This window comes from Rutidosis leptorrhynchoides, chromosome 7 (genome assembly GCF_046630445.1).
Source record: "Rutidosis leptorrhynchoides isolate AG116_Rl617_1_P2 chromosome 7, CSIRO_AGI_Rlap_v1, whole genome shotgun sequence".
NCBI classification, from domain to species: domain Eukaryota; kingdom Viridiplantae; phylum Streptophyta; class Magnoliopsida; order Asterales; family Asteraceae; genus Rutidosis; species Rutidosis leptorrhynchoides.
In genome coordinates this window covers 122,034,717-122,056,997 of record NC_092339.1, presented here as the reverse complement: position 1 = coordinate 122,056,997, position 22,281 = coordinate 122,034,717, and positions in this window count along the sequence as shown.

Below are 22,281 nucleotides of genomic sequence, written 5' to 3'. Positions count from 1 at the left end.
ATAACACAATTTGACTGTGGTAGCTCATAGGAAGACCTCCTTCCCTATCTACTCATTATTCGGAGGTGAATCATAGAACAACAAAAGTTGTGCTATCTTATGGACCTTGAGCTTGATGCTCCGTAGGATACTCGCCCAACAAGTGTAGCTCCCGTTGAAGATGAAATCGTTTCTTGCAAGCTAAATGGATCCTGCCCAATCGTTTTTGTTGCTTCTTGGTTTATATGTTTTTCATGATATATGATATGATTATGCCCATCGTTTATGTGGTTTGCCTTTTGCTTTAGTTGTCCCTTCAATTTTAATTATAACTAGGATCATTACTTCGTCTGACAGGCTTCTATTTTTTCTTTTATCTCATCTCACGTGCCTCCACATGAGGGTATTTATGTCTTTCTAAATTTTTCCCTTCTTCCTTCTCTCCGCCTTACCTTATCGGTCCCAGGAAGGGACGATTCCTTCTTAATTACGTCAAAACCCTTACTAAGCAATCAACCAAACTTCAAGATGCCCACGCCACCATCATCTTCTATAACCTTGGCCCTGCTACCCGTTCAATAAGAGACCCGCCATCGTCCGAAGCTTTCTTCTTTATTCATCTTTCCTGACTTTGCCACCGAAACGCCAACATAGGTGGACTCAAAACCGGAAGAAGTCACCATAAAAACCTTATGACGTTGAATGTTCTCTCACACCTTAAGACATGACTCTTTACAACTCTTTCCTCACCACCACAACACAACGCCAATGTCAATACCAGAAGAAACAATCCACAGATCACGACTATAGAAGACAGACTCGTCACTAGAGACCACCCTTGGAGTAAACTCGTCCACAACCCCAACAACATGACTCACATCTTCCTGAAAATGAAAAGACCCCTCCAAAACAATGTTACCGGCGTCATCTCCATTGCGAACACCGGCATCATAAAGGCTGCTTGAATCTTGACAATATAACATTAAGATGAAAGGTTCTGGCAATATTCATTTAGTACAATATGTACATAAATACATGGGCGTTTGATCAAAAGTACAAGTAGCTATGAAAGCATATAGTGATGAATATTTGATTGGAGTACTTTTTATGTTATTCTTTAGCTTTTTCAAAATTCAATGGTAAATTCAGTTTCAAAAATCAATTTAATTAATAAATTAATAATGTCAATATTTTGACTACACATATTCAATTCCTTAGAATACGCTAATCAAAAGATTACTACTTCGAGTTACATAAAACATCAATTAATTTTAAATAGTGTCTAGATATTAATCTCACATTTTGTCAAATATATTAGCAATATCTAAATATATTAGCAATATCAAAATATGTACACCCACTTAAACTCTCTCTCTTAAAAACTCTCTCGTCTCTTAAAATTCCTTCAAACCCTAGATCTAAACAGCGCCGCTTGCTCCTCCGGCCACCGGCTCTCCGCCGGTGGTCCGGATCTCCGCCGGTGGTCCGGATCTCCTTCCTTTTCTTGTCCTTGTTTTCCTTTTGTGACCCTCATGCGCTCTTCTTGCCTCCTGCATTTTCCGACGGTTGTTCAGTAACACCCCGTTTTTCCCCGTACATGTTTTACAGGTGTATCGCGTATGTACGATAGGTGTATGGAGGAATTGAGACATGTTCGTGCATTGAAGTTCTTGTATGCGAAAAGTGATCAGACCAAGTTAAAGGTCGCGGAGCGGAGGTATGGGTCGCGGCGCGACATTTCAAGCAAATCAGGATCAGGAGGCACGGTAAGGAAGGCACGAGACCATGCCTTGGGTCGCAACGCGACAGAAAGGGCCGCGGCGCGACATTCAGCTGATTTCAATTCCAGGAAGCATGTTAAGGAAACCACCAGAATACGTTATAGGTCGCGGCGCGACGATTGTGGCCGCGGCGCGGCATTCTGGGCGAGCTGGTACCCGATTTGCAATTTTAAAGGAGATTCGAGGGCATGTTGGTCATTTTGCGTATGTGCCAGATTTGGGATCTTAAATCCCATCCATTCATTTCATTTATCTTTTTCTTTTCCATTTTCTTTTCCATTTTCTTTCTCACTTTCCTCTCAAAACATAAATACTTCAAATCACTCAAGTGGGATTTTGGAAAGGAAGATTCATGTTTTAATCGAAGGCGTAAGAGGCAACTTTGTTCTCCTCGTTCTTAGCTACAAGGTGATACTAACGGTAAGCCCTAAATCCGAATTTCGTTTTTGTGTTCTTCATCCAAACTTAGGGTTTTTGATTGTATGTTCATAAATGGAACCCATTTAGTTGTTAATTGAAGATTAACACCAAGATTCGGGTTATTGTTGATTTTGGCTGGTTTTGGGTTTGATGAGCAAGTGTAAGCTTGTAAGGCTAGTAAATGGTGTATAATCACTAGTGTTAGTGATTATGGAAGTGTTGGAACTCATTTGGGTGTGTTGGTTGACTAAATTTGAAATGGGTCAAAATTAGAGTTTTGGTGTCAAATTGGGCAAGACAAGTGTTTAACACTTGTGTTCGGGTTTAATTGACTTATTAGGACCATTGTCACTAGTGTTAGTGATTATTGGTTAGTTTGGGCGCGGTTTGCGCTTGGAGGTGCAATTGGGTCGAGATTGCACTAGTTGTCAATTTGGGTTGGTTTATAAATCCTCCCTAATTGTGTTGTTTGTGATTGTGATAATGGAAAAGGTACATTCCATCGACGGTTTGCGGATTTTGGTTTGGCATCCATCAAGACTTCAAGGTGAGTGTTAATATCCTATATGCATATGTATGTGTAGGATGGGTGCGGGTCGGGTGAAGGGGTTCTCGGTTATAGAGCTCACTTCTCATATAGGTGAAATTGTTGGACTTGTGTATAGGTCCAATTGGCACGGTTGTGCATTTTGGTTGACCACCTTGGCGAGGTGCACACTTTGTGTGTACGTTATCACATGGGCGTGTGATGTGGATTATATAACCCCAATGGCGAAGGGTTAATATTGTGATGTGGACTTATATAACTCCAATGACGAAGGGTTAATATTGTGAGTGAAATAATTATACGCGTAGGTATATAACGTATCTATTTGTTGTAGTGTGAGATGTGAAGTGTCGAAATGTTAAGACACCACGTTTCACGTGACGAGTGAAGTGTCGAGGTGTTAAGACGCCACTCGGAGTGAAGCATCGAGGTGTTAAGATGCCACTCTAAGTAATTGACGGGTGAAGCATCGAGGTGTTAAGATGCCACTCGGGGTGAAGCATCGAGGTGTTAAGGTGCCACCTAGGAGTGAAGTGTCGAGGTGTTAAGGCGCCACTCCATAAAATAAAGAGTGAAGCATCGAGGTGTTAAGATGCCACTCGGGGTGAAGTACCGAGGTGTTAAGGTGCCACCCTAGGGTTTAGTGATACGAGGTGTTAAGTACACTAACAGATGTTATGAACACCGATGGCATTTTTGCGAGCGCCATTCCCTTGTACGATTGGTTAACCATGGTTATTGTGTTGTAAGCGTGAGCATATTATATTGTTCGAGTTATATATATATTGTATACGTATAATGTTGTATTGTCGTGATGTAGCTAACCCTCCGGGTGTAGTTTATTGGCGTTGTTCACATCGACGTTGGTGAACTTATCTTATTGATGGTATTATTAGCTTGTTGCTTAGTGATCGTACGGTATGCTTAGATTAGCTTGCCTTTATGCTTGGATGCTCCGGTATGCGGTATTTGTTTATTTATGTGGCGTGTTCATTTTATGCATATATATGTATGTAGTATATTTTCACTCACTAAGCTTTAGCTTACCCTCTCGTTATTTACTTTTTTATAGATTTGCTTGGATGAGGTGGCTCGGGTAAGCGTGGGAACTAGTGACTCGCGTAGTTGCTTTAGAAGGCTTGCTTTTGGATTCGATTAGGATTGGGTAGCGTATCCCCAATCGCCATGCTCGGCTTTTATTTTGTGTTTAAAGTCATGGGGTCGAAACTTGTACCTTGTACTTAAAGGGTAATTTGGGCATATGTGGGCCCGGTGTCGTAAGACTCATTTTAGTATTGAAACGTGTTATCTTCAACTATTATAATGTGTTGTGAAAAGCATTTGGTCCAAAAGTGTCGGGAAGTATGAGATCTTTTTGCGTGAAAATGACAATTGGGACAGCAGGGTTTGGAGCGGCGCGCCCCTATATGGAGCGGCGCTCCATTTGCCTGAAAAGTTGATCTTTGTTATAAAAAAAAAAAAAAAAATCTAAGCGTGTTTTCGGTTGGATAACGGGTTGGGTCGTTACAAGTGGTATCAGAGCATGGTCTAAGGGATTTAGGTGACTTGAGATAGGTGCCTAGACTTAGACTTTTGTGTGTTCTAAATTTGTTGTGGGACTTGTAGGATTACGGGTTGGAATGGGTTATAGTTAGTGCCTTGTTGTAGGTGGACTAACGTTTATATTAGTAATGCGGATATTATTAATATATTATTGTGTTATGATAATTATTCTCGCGTGTGTTTATATCGCGTAGAATTTTGTTTGTGTTTGTTTATATCATCGATCGAGGCGGTCGTTGTACTAACTAGTCGATACGACGTGTGCGCGTAATAAGGACTTGCAAACCTTATTACGGGTGCAAACCGTGTCTAACAAGTGATGTACGACGAGTGTTTAGCAAGATGGGGCGGTGTTGTGTGTGTGCTTTATACGTTCGTGATCTAATCGCTTTTACATTCCTTAGAATGGCGACGGAAAACGGGATCGAGACGAATGATTTGGAGTTTAACGCTAGAGTTGCGGCCGCCGTTGCGGAGCAAATGAGTGCGTTTCGAGAAGAAATGGATAGGAAGTATTCCGAATCCCGAACTAGTGGTGAAATGGAGCGTTGTCTTAAGAGCTTCATGAGGACTAAACCCCCGATGTATGACGGGAAACCGGATCCTTTGGTAAGCACCACATGGATCACGGATGTCGAAGGGTGTTTTCGCACTATTGAATGCCCTCCCGAGAGAAAGACGAGACTCACTACTAGTTTGTTGCGGGGTAGGGCGAGGGATTGGTTGGATGGTAAGATTGACCTTGTCGGTGGCGAAGCGTTTATGACTTTATCGTGGGACGAATTTAAGGAGGAATTCTTCGAGGAGTTCTGGACTTCAGCCGATTTGGGGGAGTTGCGTAATGAGTTGCGAAATTTGCGACAAGGATCTATAGATTTGAATACTCTCAAGACGACCTTTGTGGCGAAGGCTCGCCTTTGCCCGGAGTATTTGGGGAACGATCATTTGTTGATGGGGGATTTCTATCGGACCTTGAATGATGACTTGAAGGATAAAATTTGTCAGGGTCAAGCGAAATCGTTTTCGGAATGATTCGACTTGGCTAGGAGTTTCGAGTCGTACTCGCAATCGAAGATAAGTGAGCCTTCAAGTGAGAGAAGGGTTGTTTCTTATGGTGCTCTAAGTAAGAGGACTAAGGGTCCGAGCGTGAGCACGGGTGGTACACGGACGGGTATATCGGATTCTAGTGCGTCTAGGTGTTATAATTGTGGCGTGAGGGGTCACAAGTGTGACGCCCCGTTCTAAATCATCATGTACGGACCATCAACAACAGGATCATTACAAGGTCAAACACTATATGCGTTTTCAAAACAAGTTTGCATTCATGATAAAAGCTGACATCATAACCAACGCCAAATGTTTTACAACCAAAGTATGCTTCTATGAACAGAAGCAAATATAATAGTGCGTGACCCTTAGGTCATTACAAATCATAGTTTCAAAAGTAACTAAGTTTGAATGCAAGATAAAGTAGTTCATGCAGTGACATCTCTAAAGCAGCGGGTGTCTACAGCAAGACTAGTATACAGCGGAAGCAACCTTTAGCACCTGAGAAAAACATGCTTAAAAACGTCAACACAAAGGTTGGTGAGCTATAGTTTAAGTATAACAGTATGTAAGGTAGGCCACGAGATTTCAGTGCTACAAAGAGCGTTTCAAAACAGTATGATAAAGTATATGTTAACCGTGGGCACTTGGTAACTAACTTAACGTTTATACCCCCTGAAAGTACACTTGGCAAGTGCGTATGTATACGAAGTATTAAACACCCGTTAAATACTAGCGCTACTAGCCCGAGTGGGGATGTCAAACCCTATGGATCCATATCTAAGATTCGCGTTCACCGGTTCAAAAACCAATGACTAAACGTTACCGAGCTAAAGGGAATGTTTATGCCGTTGTATAACCCACACATATATAAAGTTTAAGTACTCGTGCCTAGTATGTAAAACGTAAAATGTGCATGTATTCTCAGTTCCCAAAATAGTTAAAGTAAAAAGGGATGCTATAACTCACAATGATAAAGTAGCGGTTAAGTATGACTCGGGAAATAAGCAAGTATGTAGGTTGTCCAAACGGGTCCTCAACCTAAGTCAAACATGACTAAGTTAGTAAATCGTTCCAATAGGTTTAAAAGTATGTAAATTAGGTCTTAAAGGTCATCATCATTCATCATCAAACAAAAGGTGTAAAGTAAGTTTCGTTCATGAAAGAAGTTTAAAACAAAGGCTGAATTCGGTCAGTTGCCACGGACTCAATACCTACTGAAATAAGGTGAGACCAGTGGCCATGGATCCGTATATGAGTCCTTTAGTTGTGGTAAAAATTACAGAAGCAAACTCGTCTTCGTTTGACCGTGGCGACGGTCTAAGTGAGAGTAGGTCAGAATTTTCAGCACAACGTTAAATGGACATAGTGACGATCGGAGGGCCATAAATCCTAAACCGTAACTCGGATTAAGACGAGTCCTAAATGAAAAGTTATATAATCGAACAGAGATATCTGAAAATCATCTTTACAGTAGCCCGGGTCGTATGGGTCAGACACAGAAACAGTAAAACAGTAGGTTCCGGTGGGTTCTTGGGTTCGATGCTTATCACGGTTCTCATCCTTGATGCATATAGCTTCAAGTGTACAACTCGTTGATGTGTTTGCATCATCTTAACCAAGGTTTCACCATCATAACACTTGTGCAAGTCCAAGACATGTAGCACAACTCATTTAAGTGTTGCAAGTGTTTTGATGAACCAAAGTTACATCAAAGTCTTAGATTTAACACATACATGAAATATAAGAGTAATATTGAACTACAAACTAGAAAGTAAACTAACTAATCAAGATCTTAAGATGTAGAACATAGTTCTTAGTTAGATCTTGAAGATCCAAGTCCCAAAGGTCTAGATCTAAAGTTATTAAATTAAATCCTAAGTATGAATACTTGAATCTTTACTTTAATGAAACCATAAGTTACAAAACTTAGATTATTAACTAGTAAAGTGTATGTAAGCTTACAAGCTCTTGATTATGACAAAGTAAGTAGACCATAAGCTATAGAAACTTAGATCTTTCATAAGTTTATGAAGTTATAACTAAAGAGTTACACTTCCATGTTCTTGAAATCTTAAAGTTAACTTTTAGTTTCAAGAAGTATGAGATCAAGACTAACTTGTAATACTTGACCATTTAAACCAATGAACATGAAATTAAAGTGCATAATATAAAGAAATAAACTAAGTAAACAAGTAATAAGTTCATGAGTTTCATACTTTTAAAGATTCAAGCCTAAGTCTTGATCTTTAGAAAGTAAACTAGAAGTGGGATTTGCCTATGGTGTTACATTCACCCCCCTCAGGGACTCATCGTCCTCGATGAGGTTTGCCCTACCACCCCCAACGGCACATGAGTGGCTCTGATACCATTCAGTAACACCCCAGCTTAACATGACCACAATATTGTCCGCTTTGCCCGCAGGCGCACGGCTTTTTCTTGGCGACCACACACTAGAAGCACTTTCCCAGGAGGTCACCCATCCTGGTAGTGCTCTCGCCCGAGCACGCTTAACCACAACGTACTCGCACTTCTACTCAGCTTGTGATCCCAAAACGCGTTGTGTCATTTAAGCGTGAGTATTACCTTATAATCCCATGATCACTCATATTCGTGGGCGATGTGGGATTTGCCTAGGGTGTTACATTCACACCCCAGCTTAACATGACCACAATATTGTCCGCTTTGCCCGCAGGCGCACGGCTTTTTCTTGGCGACCACACACGATAAGCACTTTCCCAGGAGGTCACCCATCCTGGTAGTGCTCTCGCCCGAGCACGCTTAACCATAACGTACTCGCACTTTTACTCAGCCTGTGATCCCAAAACGCGTTGTGTCATTTAAGCGTGAGTATTACCTTATAATCCCATGATCACTCATGTTCGTGGGCGATGTGGGATTTGCCTAGGGTGTTACAAATAAGTTCATGGGTTTCATACTTTTAAAGATTCAAGCCTAAATCTTGATCTTTAGAAAGTAAACTTTAAGTTTACTTCATGAACACAAGTATGATTTTAACTCATGAACTTTAATCTTCTAAAACTTTAAATGTAGAACATAAACTTGGAAGTTTAAGCTCTCTTATGTTCTTGTAAATACAAGATAAATGAAGAACAAACTAGCAAGTTTGATTCTTGATAATTAGTAAGTAATAACAACAAGTAACAAAGTAACAACAACTAACAAGTATCAAACAACAAACAAAGAACAAAAGATGATGATGATATGTATGTATACATGCTTCGGTTTTGGGACAAAGAAAGAGGAGAGAAAAGTCTCAAGTCACTTACAAAATTGAGAGAGAAATGAGAGAGAAGTATTTGCAATTAAGTTGTGTGTGTTTGAAATGAGAGATATGTGAAAGATACTAGTGAGTATGTAATAAAAAAAAATTGGAACTCCCCATAAGGCCTCATGGCCGACGGCTTCTAGGCCAAGGGAGGGGGAAAATACCCACTAGTTACATGTATGTGTTTGACTCAAAAGTTGGTTAAATGAAGTGCTTGCATGGGAAGTAGTTGTAAGTATCAAGTAACTTGATTCCATAAGTCTTTAATCAATTTAGTTAAGTTATAAGTAATACTTACATGAAGTTTTGGGCTAATAAGTCCATTAAAGATGTAGGTTGGGCTTCTAAGTCCAATAACACTAATGAAAGCCCAAGTTCAAGTAGCTATCAAATAAATCCAATTAAAGCCCAAGTAATTAACTAATAACCTTAGTTAATTAAAAATGATTAATAACAATTAATCATGAATGTAAATAATACTCGAAAGTATTATTCGTGTAATGTACGTGTGTCACAAAGACGTTTTGGGCATTCAAAGTCATGTATGATCAATCATGGTAACGAGTAAATGTAATAAAATACATTTGTTAAATCACAAGCATTAATAATAAACATTATTAATTAAAGACGGAAAAACCAGGGTCGTTATATTACCCACCTGTTAAAGAAAATTTCGTCCCGAAATTTTAAGTTGAGGTAGATGGAGGAGTTGGGAAAAGGTGAGGATACTTCTGCATCATTTGATCCTCTCGCTCCCAGGTAAACTCAGGTCCTCGTTTAGCATTCCATCGTACTCGGACGATCGGAATCTTGTTGCGTTTCAAAGTCTTGACTTCACGGTCCATAATCTCGACAGGTTCTTCCACAAAGTGGAGTTTGTCATCAATAGTAAATTCTTCAAGTGGTATGATGAGTTCGGGTGCAACAAGACACTTCTTCAAGTTTGACACGTGGAAGGTAGGATGAACTGAGCTCAATTGTGCTGGTAAATCCAAACGGTAAGCAACGGGTCCAACACGCTCTAAGATTTTAAAAGGACCAATGTACCGCGGGTTTAACTTTCCGCGTTTTCCAAAACGAATCACACCTTTCCAAGGTGCAACCTTCAACATAACACGATCACCTACGTTGAATTCAAAGTCTTTACGTTTAAGATCGGCATAACTCTTTTGTCGATCACGGGCAGTCTTAAGTCTCGCTTGAATCTGAGCAATCTTCTTCGTCGTTTCATGGACTACCTCGGGTCCGGTGATTTACTCTTCGCCTACTTCGGCCCAACAAATAGGAGATCGGCACTTGCAGCCATACAACGCTTCAAAAGGTGCGGCATTAATGCTCGAGTGATAACTGTTGTTGTACGAGAATTCGGCTAACGGCAAATGCCTTTCCCAGGCCTTTCCGAAATCAATGACACATGCACGCAACATATCTTCCAAGGTCTGAATCGTGCGTTCACTTTGCCCGTCGGTCTGTGGGTGATAAGTAGTACTCATGTCGAGACGAGTTCTCATGGCTTCTTGTAAAGAACGCCAAAATCTGGAAGTAAAATGGGGATCGCGATCCGAGATGATCGATAAAGGTACACCATGATGAGATACAACCTCTTTGATGTATAATTGAGCAAGTCTCTCCATCGTATCCGTTTTCTTCATGGCTAAAAAGTGTGCAGATTTGGTAAGACGGTCAACGATAACCCAGATGGTATCACATCCGCCCACCGTCTTTGGTAGCTTGGTGATACAATCCATCGTTATCCTTTCCCACTTCCATTGTGGAATTTCCGGTTGTTGAAGTAATCCAAAGGGCCTCTGATGCTCGCCCTTAACCTTCGAGCAAGTCAAACACTTACCAACATAAGTCGCAACGTCCTTCTTAAGATTCGACCACCAGTACTGTTCCTTAAGATCGTGGTACATCTTGCCCGCTCCGGGGTGAATCGAATATCTCGATTTGTGTGCTTCATCAAGTATAAGGTTCCGTAGATCTTCATAAAGAGGTACCCAAATTCTTCCGGCATAACATCGGAGTCCAGACTCACTAACCTCGAATCGAGAGACAAGAATGTTCAAATGTTCGTGAGATATATTCTCCTCCTTGAGAGCCTCGTCTTGGGCTACACGGATCTGACTGTTGAGATTTGAATGAATGGTGATGTTCAGTGCCCTAACACGAAGAGGTGCCATCCTCTCCTTTCGACTCAAAGCATCGGCTACAACATTGGCCTTGCCAGGATGATAACGGAGTTCACAATCGTAGTCGTTCAGCGTCTCAATCCATCGACGCTGTCTCATATTCAGTTGCTTCTGATCGAAGATGTGTTGGAGGCTCTTGTGATCGGTGAAGATAGTGCTCTTAGTTCCATAAAGATAGTGTCTCCACAATTTAAGCGCAAAGACAACGGCTCCAAGTTCGAGATCGTGAGTAGTGTAGTTCCGCTCATGAATCTTCAGTTGACGGGAAGCATAGGCAATAACCTTTGATCGTTGCATCAGTACATAACCAAAACCACTCTTCGATGCATCACAATAAACAACAAAGTTGTCACTGCCCTCAGGAAGTGATAGGATAGGTGCGGTGGTTAACTTCTTTTTCAAAGTTTGAAATGCTGATTCGTGTGCGGGTTCCCAAATGAACTTCTTCCCCTTGTGAGTCAGCGCGGTCAAAGGATGCGCAATCAGAGAGAAACCTTTAATAAATCTTTGGTAATAACCGGCGAGACCTAGGAATTAGCGAATATGCGTCGAAGTAGTGGTCGTCTCCCACTTGCTGATAGCTTCAATCTTGGCGGGATCAAATTTGATACACTGGTCGCTCACAACATGACCCAGAAATTGGACTTCCTTCAACCAAAATTCACACTTGGAGAATTTCGCATACAGTTGCTCCTGTCTCAAGAGTTCAAGTACTAGTCGGAGGTGTTGCTCATGCTCTTCTTCGCTCTTAGAGTAGATGAGGATATCATCTATGAAGACGATAACAAACTTATCCAAGTACAGCTTGCAGACACGATTCACGAGGTCCATGAACACGGCAGGTGCGTTGGTTAAACCGAATGGCATCACGAGAAACTCATAATGACCATAACGAGTTCTGAACGCAGTTTTCATCACGTCACTTTCCTTCACCCTCAACTGGTGATAACCGGATCGCAAATAGATCTTAGAGTAAACGCTCGATCCTTGTAGTTGATCAAAAAGATCATCAATTCTGGGAAGAGGATACCGATTCTTGATTGTCAATTTGTTGAGTTCACGGTAGTCGATACACATACGGAAGGATCCATCCTTCTTCTTCACAAACAACATAGGTGCGCCCCAAGGCGAGAAACTTGGTTGGATAAATCCTCGATCTAACAGTTCTTGTAGTTGGCTCTGTAATTCTTGCATCTCGGAAGGTGGGAGTCTATAAGGTGCGCGAGCTACAGGTGCTGCTCCTGGCACTAAATCGATCTGAAACTCTACGGCTCTCGGCGGTGGTAATCCAGGCAATTCTTCAGGGAAGACATCGGAAAATTCTTTCACAATTCGAACATCGTTCACGCTCTTCACCTCAGTTTCTACCGTTTTCACATGCGCTAGGACAGCAAGACATCTATTCTTCATAATCTTTTGCACTTTCACGCAACTAATGAGGTTCAGCTTCAAGGTACATCTCTCTCCGTAGATGATCAGTGGCTCACCTTCTCCGTGTGGTATACGAAGAGCTTTATCTCCACAAATAATATCGGCCCTTACTTTCGTCAGCCAATCCATACCAACGATCACGTCAAAACTTCCCAGTTTGATGGGTATCAAATCAATTTCAAAATCTGCACCAGCTATGTTGATAATAGCTCCTCGACTAATATGGTCAACTTTCTCAAGTTTTCCATTGGCGACCTCGACAAGCATACTCTCTTTTAACGGGACTAACTGTAGTGACCCGAACTTTTCCATGTTTATATATATATTAATTGAGATTGATATTTACATGATTAAATGTTTCCAACATGTTAAGCAATCAAACTTGTTAAGACTTGATTAATTGAAATATGTTTCATATAGACAATTGACCACCCAAGTTGACCGGTGATTCACGAACGTTAAAACTTGTAAAAACTATATGATGACATATATATGGATATATATATATAGTTAACATGATACTATGATAAGTAAACATATCATTAAGTATATTAACAATGAACTACATATGTAAAAACAAGACTACTAACTTAATGATTTTTAAACGAGACATATATGTAACGATTATCGTTGTAAAGACATTTAATGTATATATATCATATTAAGAGATATTCATACATGATAATATCATGATAATATAATAATTTAAAATCTCATTTGATATTATAAACATTGGGTTAACAACATTTAACAAGATCGTTAACCTAAAGGTTTCAAAACAACACTTACATGTAACGACTAACGATGACTTAACGACTCAGTTAAAATGTATATACATGTAGCGTTTTAATATGTATTTATACACTTTTGAAAGACTTCCATACACTTAGCAAAATACTTCTACTTAACAAAAATGCTTACAATTACATCCTCGTTCAGTTTCATCAACAATTCTACTCGTATGCACCCGTATTCGTACTCGTACAATACACAGCTTTTAGATGTATGTACTATTGGTATATACACTCCAATTATCAGCTCTTAGCAGCCCATGTGAGTCACCTAACACATGTGGGAACCATCATTTGGCAACTAGCATGAAATATCTCATAAAATTACAAAAATATGAGTAATCATTCATGACTAATTTACATGAAAACAAAATTACATATCCTTTATATCTAATCCATACACCAACGACCAAAAACACCTACAAACACTTTCATTCTTCAATTTTCTTCATCTAATTGATCTCTCTCAAGTTCTATCTTCAAGTTCTAAGTGTTCTTCATATATTCTACAAGTTCTAGTTACATAAAATCAAGAATACTTTCAAGTTTGCTAGCTCACTTCCAATCTTGTAAGGTGATCATACAACCTCAAGAAATCTTTGTTTCTTACAGTAGGTTATCATTATAATACAAGGTAATAATCATATTCAAACTTTGGTTCAATTTCTATAACTATAACAATCTTATTTCAAGTGATGATCTTACTTGAACTTGTTTTCGTGTCATGATTCTGCTTCAAGAACTTCGAGCCATCCAAGGATCCGTTGAAGCTAGATCCATTTTTCTCTTTTCCAGTAGGTTTATCCAAGGAACTTAAGGTAGTAATTATGTTCATAACATCATTCAATTCATACATATAAAGCTATCTTATTCGAAGGTTTAAACTTGTAATCACTAGAACATAGTTTAGTTAATTCTAAACTTGTTCGTAAACAAAAGTTAATCCTTCTAACTTGACTTTTAAAATAAACTAAACACATGTTCTATATCTATATGATATGCTAACTTAATGATTTAAAACCTGGAAACACGAAAAACACCGTAAAACCGGATTTACGCCGTCGTAGTAACACCGCGGGCTGTTTTGGGTTAGTTAGATTAAAACTATGATAAACTTTGATTTAAAAGTTGTTATTCTAAGAAAATGATTTTTATTATGAACATGAAACCATATCCAAAAATTATGGTTAAACTCAAAGTGGAAGTATGTTTTCTAAAATGGTCATCTAGACGTCGTTCTTTCGACTGAAATGACTACCTTTACAAAAACGACTTGTAACTTATTTTTCTGACTATAAACCTATACTTTTTTTGTTTAGATTCATAAAATAGAGTTCAATATGAAACCATAGCAATTTGATTCACTCAAAACGGATTTAAAATGAAGAAGTTATGGGTAAAATAAGATTGGATAATTTTTCTCATTTTAGCTACGTGAAAATTGGTAACAAATCTATTCCAACCATAACTTAATCAACTTGTATTGTATATTATATAATCTTGAGATACCATATACACGTATACAATGTTTCAACCTATCATGTCGACACATCTATATATATTTCGGAACAACCATAGACACTCTATATGTGAATGTTGGAGTTAGCTATACAGGGTTGAGGTTGATTCCAAAATATATATAGTTTGAGTTGTGATCAATACTGAGATACGTATACACTGGGTCGTGGATTGATTCAAGATAATATTTATCGATTTATTTCTGTACATCTAACTGTGGACAACTAGTTGTAGGTTACTAACGAGGACAGCTGACTTAATAAACTTAAAACATCAAAATATATTAAAAGTGTTGTAAATATATTTTAAACATACTTTGATATATATGTATATATTGTTATAGGTTCGTGAATCAACCAGTGGCCAAGTCTTACTTCCCGACGAAGTAAAAATCTGTGAAAGTGAGTTAAAGTCCCACTTTTAAAATCTAATATTTTTGGGATGAGAATACATGCAGGTTTTATAAATGATTTACAAAATAGACACAAGTACGTGAAACTACATTCTATGGTTGAATTATCGAAATCGAATATGCCCCTTTTTATTAAGTCTGGTAATCTAAGAATTAGGGAACAGACACCCTAATTGACGCGAATCCTAAAGATAGATCTATTGGGCCTAACAAACCCCATCCAAAGTACCAGATGCTTTAGTACTTCGAAATTTATATCATATCCGAAGGGTGTCCCGGAATGATGGGGATATTCTTATATATGCATCTTGTTAATGTCGGTTACCAGGTGTTCACCATATGAATGATTTTTATCTCTATGTATGGGATGTGTATTGAAATATGAAAAATCTTGTGGTCTATTATTATGATTTGATATATATAGGTTAAACCTATAACTCACCAACATTTTTGTTGACGTTTTAAGCATGTTTATTCTCAGGTGATTATTAAGAGCTTCCGCTGTCGCATACTTAAATAAGGACGAGATTTGGAGTCCATGCTTGTATGATATTGTGTAAAAACTGCATTCAAGAAACTTATTTTGTTGTAACATATTTGTATTGTAAACCATTATGTAATGGTCGTGTGTAAACAAGATATTTTAGATTATCATTATTTGATAATCTACATAAAGCTTTTTAAACCTTTATTGATGAAATAAAGGTTATGGTTTGTTTTAAAATGAATGCAGTCTTTGAAAAACGTCTCATATAGAGGTCAAAACCTCGCAACGAAATCAATTAATATGGAACATTTTTAATCAATAAGAACGGGACATTTCAGTTGGTATCCGAGCGTTGGTCTTAGAGAACCAGAATTTTGCATTAGTGTGTCTTATCGAGTTTGTTAGGATGCATTAGTGAGTCTGGACTTCGACCGTGTTTACTTGAAAAATGATTGCTTAACAAATTTTGTTGGAAACTATATATTTTTAACATGTGAATATTATGTGATATATTAATCTCTTAACGCGTTTGATATTATGTGATAGATGTCTACCTCTAGAACAAGTCCCATTGACTCACCTAATAATAATGAAGAGTCAAATGTAAATTGGAATGATTCGTGGACTGATTCACAAGTTCCCGAAGAGGAACCGGAAGAAGAGTCGGAACCGGAAGAAGAATCGGAACCGGAAGAAGAATCGGAACCGGAAGAAGAAATAGAACCGGTGGGGGAAATAATAAAACGGTTAAGTAAAAGAGAATCCTCAACCAACCGACCAAGATTAATTATGGTCAATGGTGTTTCCGCCAAGGAAGCAAAATATTGGGAGGATTACCAATTCTCCGATGAATCGGATTCCGACGAGAATTTCGATGATGTTATAGAAATTACCCCAACTGAATTTAAAAAGGCAAAAGAAAATAATAAGGGAAAGGGCATAAAAATAGAGAAATCTAATTCCAAACCCGATGAACTTTATATGTATCGTCAACCCCCGAAGTCCTTAAGTTGTAACAATGACCCGGGAACCTCTAAACCACCAGGTTTTTCTAAACCAATGTGGACAACGACGACTCGTATTAGGGGAACATCATATATCCCTAGAAACTTGGCAAAACAAACCAAAACCGAACAAGAAGAAACGAGCGAGTCGGAATAAGATAGTTGTATTCGTATGGTGTAATATATGTAATATAGTGTGCTTATGCTTTATGATATATGTAAAAATTGCTTGTATTAATAAGTATTTTTTTATGAATCTAACTCTTGTCTATTTTACAGTATAAAAACACAAAATGGATAGACAACCCAATATTTTAAGACACCTACCCGGAGACATGATTGATGAAATCTTGTCTAGAGTCGGTCAGAATTCCTCGACACAACTATTTAAGGCGAGATCAGTTTGTAAGACATTCGAAGAACGTTCCAAGAATGCCTTGGTTTATAAAAGGCTTTCGTTCGAAAGATGGGGGATATCACATTGGGAAATCCATAAGTTACGATGTGTTTACTTTGATGCATATATTGCGGGGAACCCAAATGCTATTTTACGCAACGGGTTAAGAAATTATTTTGACTCAGTATATCCGAATATAGGACTTCGTGATTTAGAAAAAGCGGCTAACATGCAACATAAAGAAGCATGTTATGCTTACGGGTTAGTAATGTTCGCTTCTCACCAAAGTGAGAACAAGAACATCGGGCTACAACTATTAAACAAAACGTTCCCACAAGTGACGGAGTCGGTAATTGGGGTAAGAAATGAGGTTTTTAGGTTATTACAAGACTGTTGGTCATTACGTAACCCTCGTCCCTTTGACGACGTTACAACACGCTGTCTTATTAACGACCATAACGGTTATGTTCCACAAGACCAAGGATGGGAAGTAGTCCTAGTAAAACCAGAATGCATGACTTGTTTCTGGACGTATGAATTACGTGTCTTTATTGCCTTTGCTGAACGACTTGTGTACTAGCTAGAATTATCTTCACAACTATCTTGTATCAAAGTTATTGTGTGCTATATTTCATGCTTTATGTAAAATAAGCGGTATTGTAAGTTTGTAAAATATTGTATAAAAGTTTGAACGCGAAATATTATTACAATCAGTTTTTCATATAGAATTGTAGTAGTTGAATTGTATATTAGCTACTAAGTATGAACTTAACGGGTAGGTACTACCCGAATTTAAACTTATAAAACGCTAATATGAAGAAAAAGCTTTTATAAATGAGTTCATATTATGCTACGAAATACTATTAACTACTCTTAATATTCTGTATGATTAACTTGTTCCATTTGACTATTTTGAAGGAAATGGCACCGACTACTCGACACACCGTGAATATGAATGAAGAGGAATTCCGTACTTTTCTAGCTTCAAACATAGCCGCAGTACAGGCTGCACTACATACCAACAATAACCTTGGATCTGGCAGTACAGGAAATCGTGTAGGATGCACCTACAAAGAATTCACTGCCTGCAAACCTTTGGAATTTGATGGAACCGAAGGACCGATCGGATTGAAATGGTGGACCGAGAAGGTCGAATCGATGTTTGCCATAAGTAAGTGTACTGAAGAGGACAAAGTGAAGTACGCTACGCATACCTTCACAGGTTCTGTGTTAACATGGTGGAATACCTATCTAGAGCAAGTGGGACAAGATGATGCGTACGCACTACCGTGGTCAGCATTCAAACACTTGATGAACGAGAAGTACCGTCCCAGAACCAAGGTCAATAAGCTCAAGACAGAACTTAGAGGGTTACGAACCCAAGGATTTGATATTACCACGTACGAAAGACGATTCACAGAATTGTGCCTATTGTGTCCGGGAGCATTCGAAGATGAGGAAGAGAAGATCGACGCGTTTGTGAAAGGATTACCGGAAAGAATCCAAGAAGATATAAGTTCACACGAGCCCGCCTCCATACAACAGGCATGTAGAATGGCTCACAAACTAGTGAACCAGATTGAAGAAAGAATTAAAGAACAGACTGCTGAAGAGGCCAATGTGAAGCAAGTCAAAAGAAAGTGGGAGGAAAACAGTGATAAGAATCACCAATACAACAACAACAGCAATTACAACAATAATCGCAACAATTATCCCAACAATCGCAACATCAATCGCAACTACAACAAACGGCCCAACAACAACAACAACAACAACAACAGCAGCAACTACAACAATCATCCCAACAACAATAATAACCGCAACAACAACAACAATCAGAAGCAGCTATGCCAAAGGTGTGAAAAGTATCACTCGGGGTTCTGCACCAAATTTTGCAACAAGTGTAAAAGAAATGGTCATAGCGCGGCGAAGTGTGAGGTCTACGGACCAGGGGTTAATAGAACGAAAGGAACAAATGGTGTCGGAACGAGTAATGGCGGAGCAAGTAGTGTCGGAGCAAGTTATGCCAATGTAGTTTGTTATAAATGTGGAAAACCGGGCCACATTATTAGAAATTGCCCGAACCAGGAGAACACGAATGGACAAGGCCGTGGAAGAGTTTTTGATAATGCTAAATACGAACATATATTTCATAGCATTATTCCTCAAGAAAGACAAGCTTTTAGTTGCAATTGTTCTATTTACAAGTGATATTCGTTTAAATAATAAAAGGTGAAGACAAAAGACAGATTCGACGATTTGAAGACGCAAACGACCAAAAAGCTCAAAAGAACAAAAGACAATCAAAAAGGTTCCAATTATTGATAAGAAACGTCTCAAAATCACAAGAGTACAAGATTCAAAACGCAAAGTACAAGATATTAAATTGTACGCGAGGACGTTCGAAAATCCGGAACCGGGACCAGAGTCAATTCTTAACGCTCGACGCAACGAACTAAAAATTACAAGTTAACTATATATATAAATATAATATAATATATAATTAATTATATTAATTATATATATATTATATATATATATATTTAAAACCGTCGGCAGCAGGAAACTCCAAGGGTGTAAACTGTAAATACCTCTCCGCGACTCGCGGAGTTTTAAGGGTATTTGGCCGCGAGTCGCGGAGCCCCAAATTTCAAGTCTGGCTATAAATCAACCCGAATTCTGATCAAAATCATGATCATTTTTTTTTTTCTCATTCATACGAAGTAATATATATTTATATTTATAATTTATATTTTAATTTTAATTATAATTCTAATAATAAGGGTATGTTAGCGAATGTTGTAAGGGTGTAAGTCGAAATTCTGTCCGTGTAACGCTACGCTATTTTTAATCATTGTAAGTTATGTTCAACCTTTTTACATTAATGTCTCGTAGCTAAGTTATTATTATGCTTATTTAAAACGAAGTAATCATGATGTTGGGCTAATTACTAAAATTGGGTGATTGGGCTTTGTACCATAATTGGGGTTTGGACAAAAGAACGACACTTGTGGAAACTAGGCTATGGGCTATTAATGGGCTTTATATTTGTTTAACTAAATGAAAGTTTGTTAATGTTAATATAAAGATTTACAATTGGGCGTCCCTATAAATTACCATATACACTCGATCGGACACGATGGGCGGGGTATTTATATGTACGAATAATCGTTCATTTAACCGGACACGGGAATGGATTAATAGCCACTAGAATAATTGAAACAGGGGTGAAATTACATTCAAGGGTAATTGGTGTAATTGTTAACAAAGTAGTAAAACCTTGGTTTACACGCAGTCGATAACCTGGTGTATTCATTAAACAAAGTATTAAAACCTTGTTACAATTCGAATCCCCAATTAGTTGGAATATTTATCTTCGGGTATAATAATAATTTGACAAGGACACTTGCAATTTATATTTATGACTGATGGACTGTTATGGACAAAAACCAGACGGACATATTGAATAATCCAGGACAAAGGACAATTAACCCATGGGCATAAAACTAAAATCAACACGTCAAACATCATGATTACGGAAGTTTAAATAAGCATAATTCTTTTATTTCATATTTAATTTCCTTTATTTTATATTTAATTGCACTTCTAATTATCGCACTTTTATTTATTGTTATTTTATTTAATCGCACTTTTATTTTTAATTATCGCAATTTAATTTTATCGCATTTTTATTCGCAATTTCATTATCGTTATTTACTTTAAGCTTTAATTTAAGTCTTGTATTTATTTTATATTTTACATTAGGTTTTAACTGCAACTAAAGTTTTAAAATCGACAAACCGGTCATTAAACGGTAAAAACCCCCCTTTATAATAATAATATTACCTATATATATATTTGTATTTTTATAAAAATAAACTAATATAGCGTTGAGCTTTGTTTAAAGATTTCCCTGTGGAACGAACCGGACTTACTAAAAACTACACTACTGTACGATTAGGTACACTGCCTATAAGTGTTGTAGCAAGGTTTAAGTATATCCATTCTATAAATAAATAAATATCTTGTGTAAAATTGTATCGTATTTAATAGTATTTCCTAGTAAAATAATAACTATTTTATATACACCTCGCACTTCATCAAGTATTTTTGGCGCCGCTGCCGGGGAACATCTTAAAAGCCGGAAGCGCAACGCTAATATTAAAAAAAAAAAAAAAACAAGATTTTTAGTTACTTTTATTAAAAATTTGCTTTTGTAGAAATACGTTTTAATTATTCAAAAATATAAAAAACAAAAATATAAGCATTTTTAAGATTTTGTTAAATATTTAAGTTTTATAAGTTTCTTTATTTTTATTTTAGTTTATAAAAATATAAGTTTTAATTTTAATATCTTTTATTTAATTAAAAAAAAACAGAAAACAAAATAAAAAGAAAAAAAAAAAAAATATAAAGAAAAACGCGTAAAAAGACAAAGCTGTCAACTGAATTCCTGAACCCCGCGACTCGCGGGGTTTTCTTCTCTTGTTGCCGCGACTCGCGGAGACCCTCTGACACACGGACAAAAACCCTAATCACGGGTTATTTTTAATTATTATTATTATTAAAACCTAAATATTATTATTATTATTAATTTTAGTTTTATTTTTACTTTTTACTTTATATTTATGTATTTAGTATTAATTAAGTTTTTATTAAATTGTAAAATTAATAGTTTAGTAAAATAAATAATATAAAATAATATTTTTATAAAAATTGTACTTTTTACAACTTTTTGTATATTTTTATATTTTGTACCTTTTTAATCGTTGTAGCGTAATATTTATATTTTTAGCTCATAATTAATTTTAAACTTAGTTTTTGCTATAGTTATTTTTACTCCTATATTTTTAGGCTTTGCCGTAGAATTCCTTAAGTGCTTTTTCTTTAGACTAAGATTTAGGTGCTTTAGAATTTTGCGACGCCTTTTTAAGTTTTAGTTTCTTTTTAAGTTATTTTCATTTGGGATTTAGTTTTTCCCTGTAAGCTTTAATATTTTTAGACCTTTTACTATGTATCAATTATCACTCCAATTAGTAATTTCAATTTGCGATTATAATTTTAAGTTAGTTGTAGTAATAAGGTTAAATTAGTTAAGTATTTTTAAGTTTTTATAAGTTTCTTTTATTTTTCCGTCACATTTTATTTTTCAACCATTTTTTCTTTTTCGACCTTTTGCGGCGCAATCTTTTTCTCTCTTATTTCTCGCTATTCTAGTTTTAGGACTTAGAATTTATTCTACTTCTTATCTAAATTTCTTAAAATTACGAAAATTTATTTTAAGTGGTTAAATTAATAGACATCAAAATTTTCTGGTTCGTAGTAATAGTTGGATTTGTACGTGGACCGGGTTATTGGAGCCAAACAGTCCTCAATTATATTGAGACCAAACGAATCCTGCCCCTCTGCTGCATCTTTTGGCT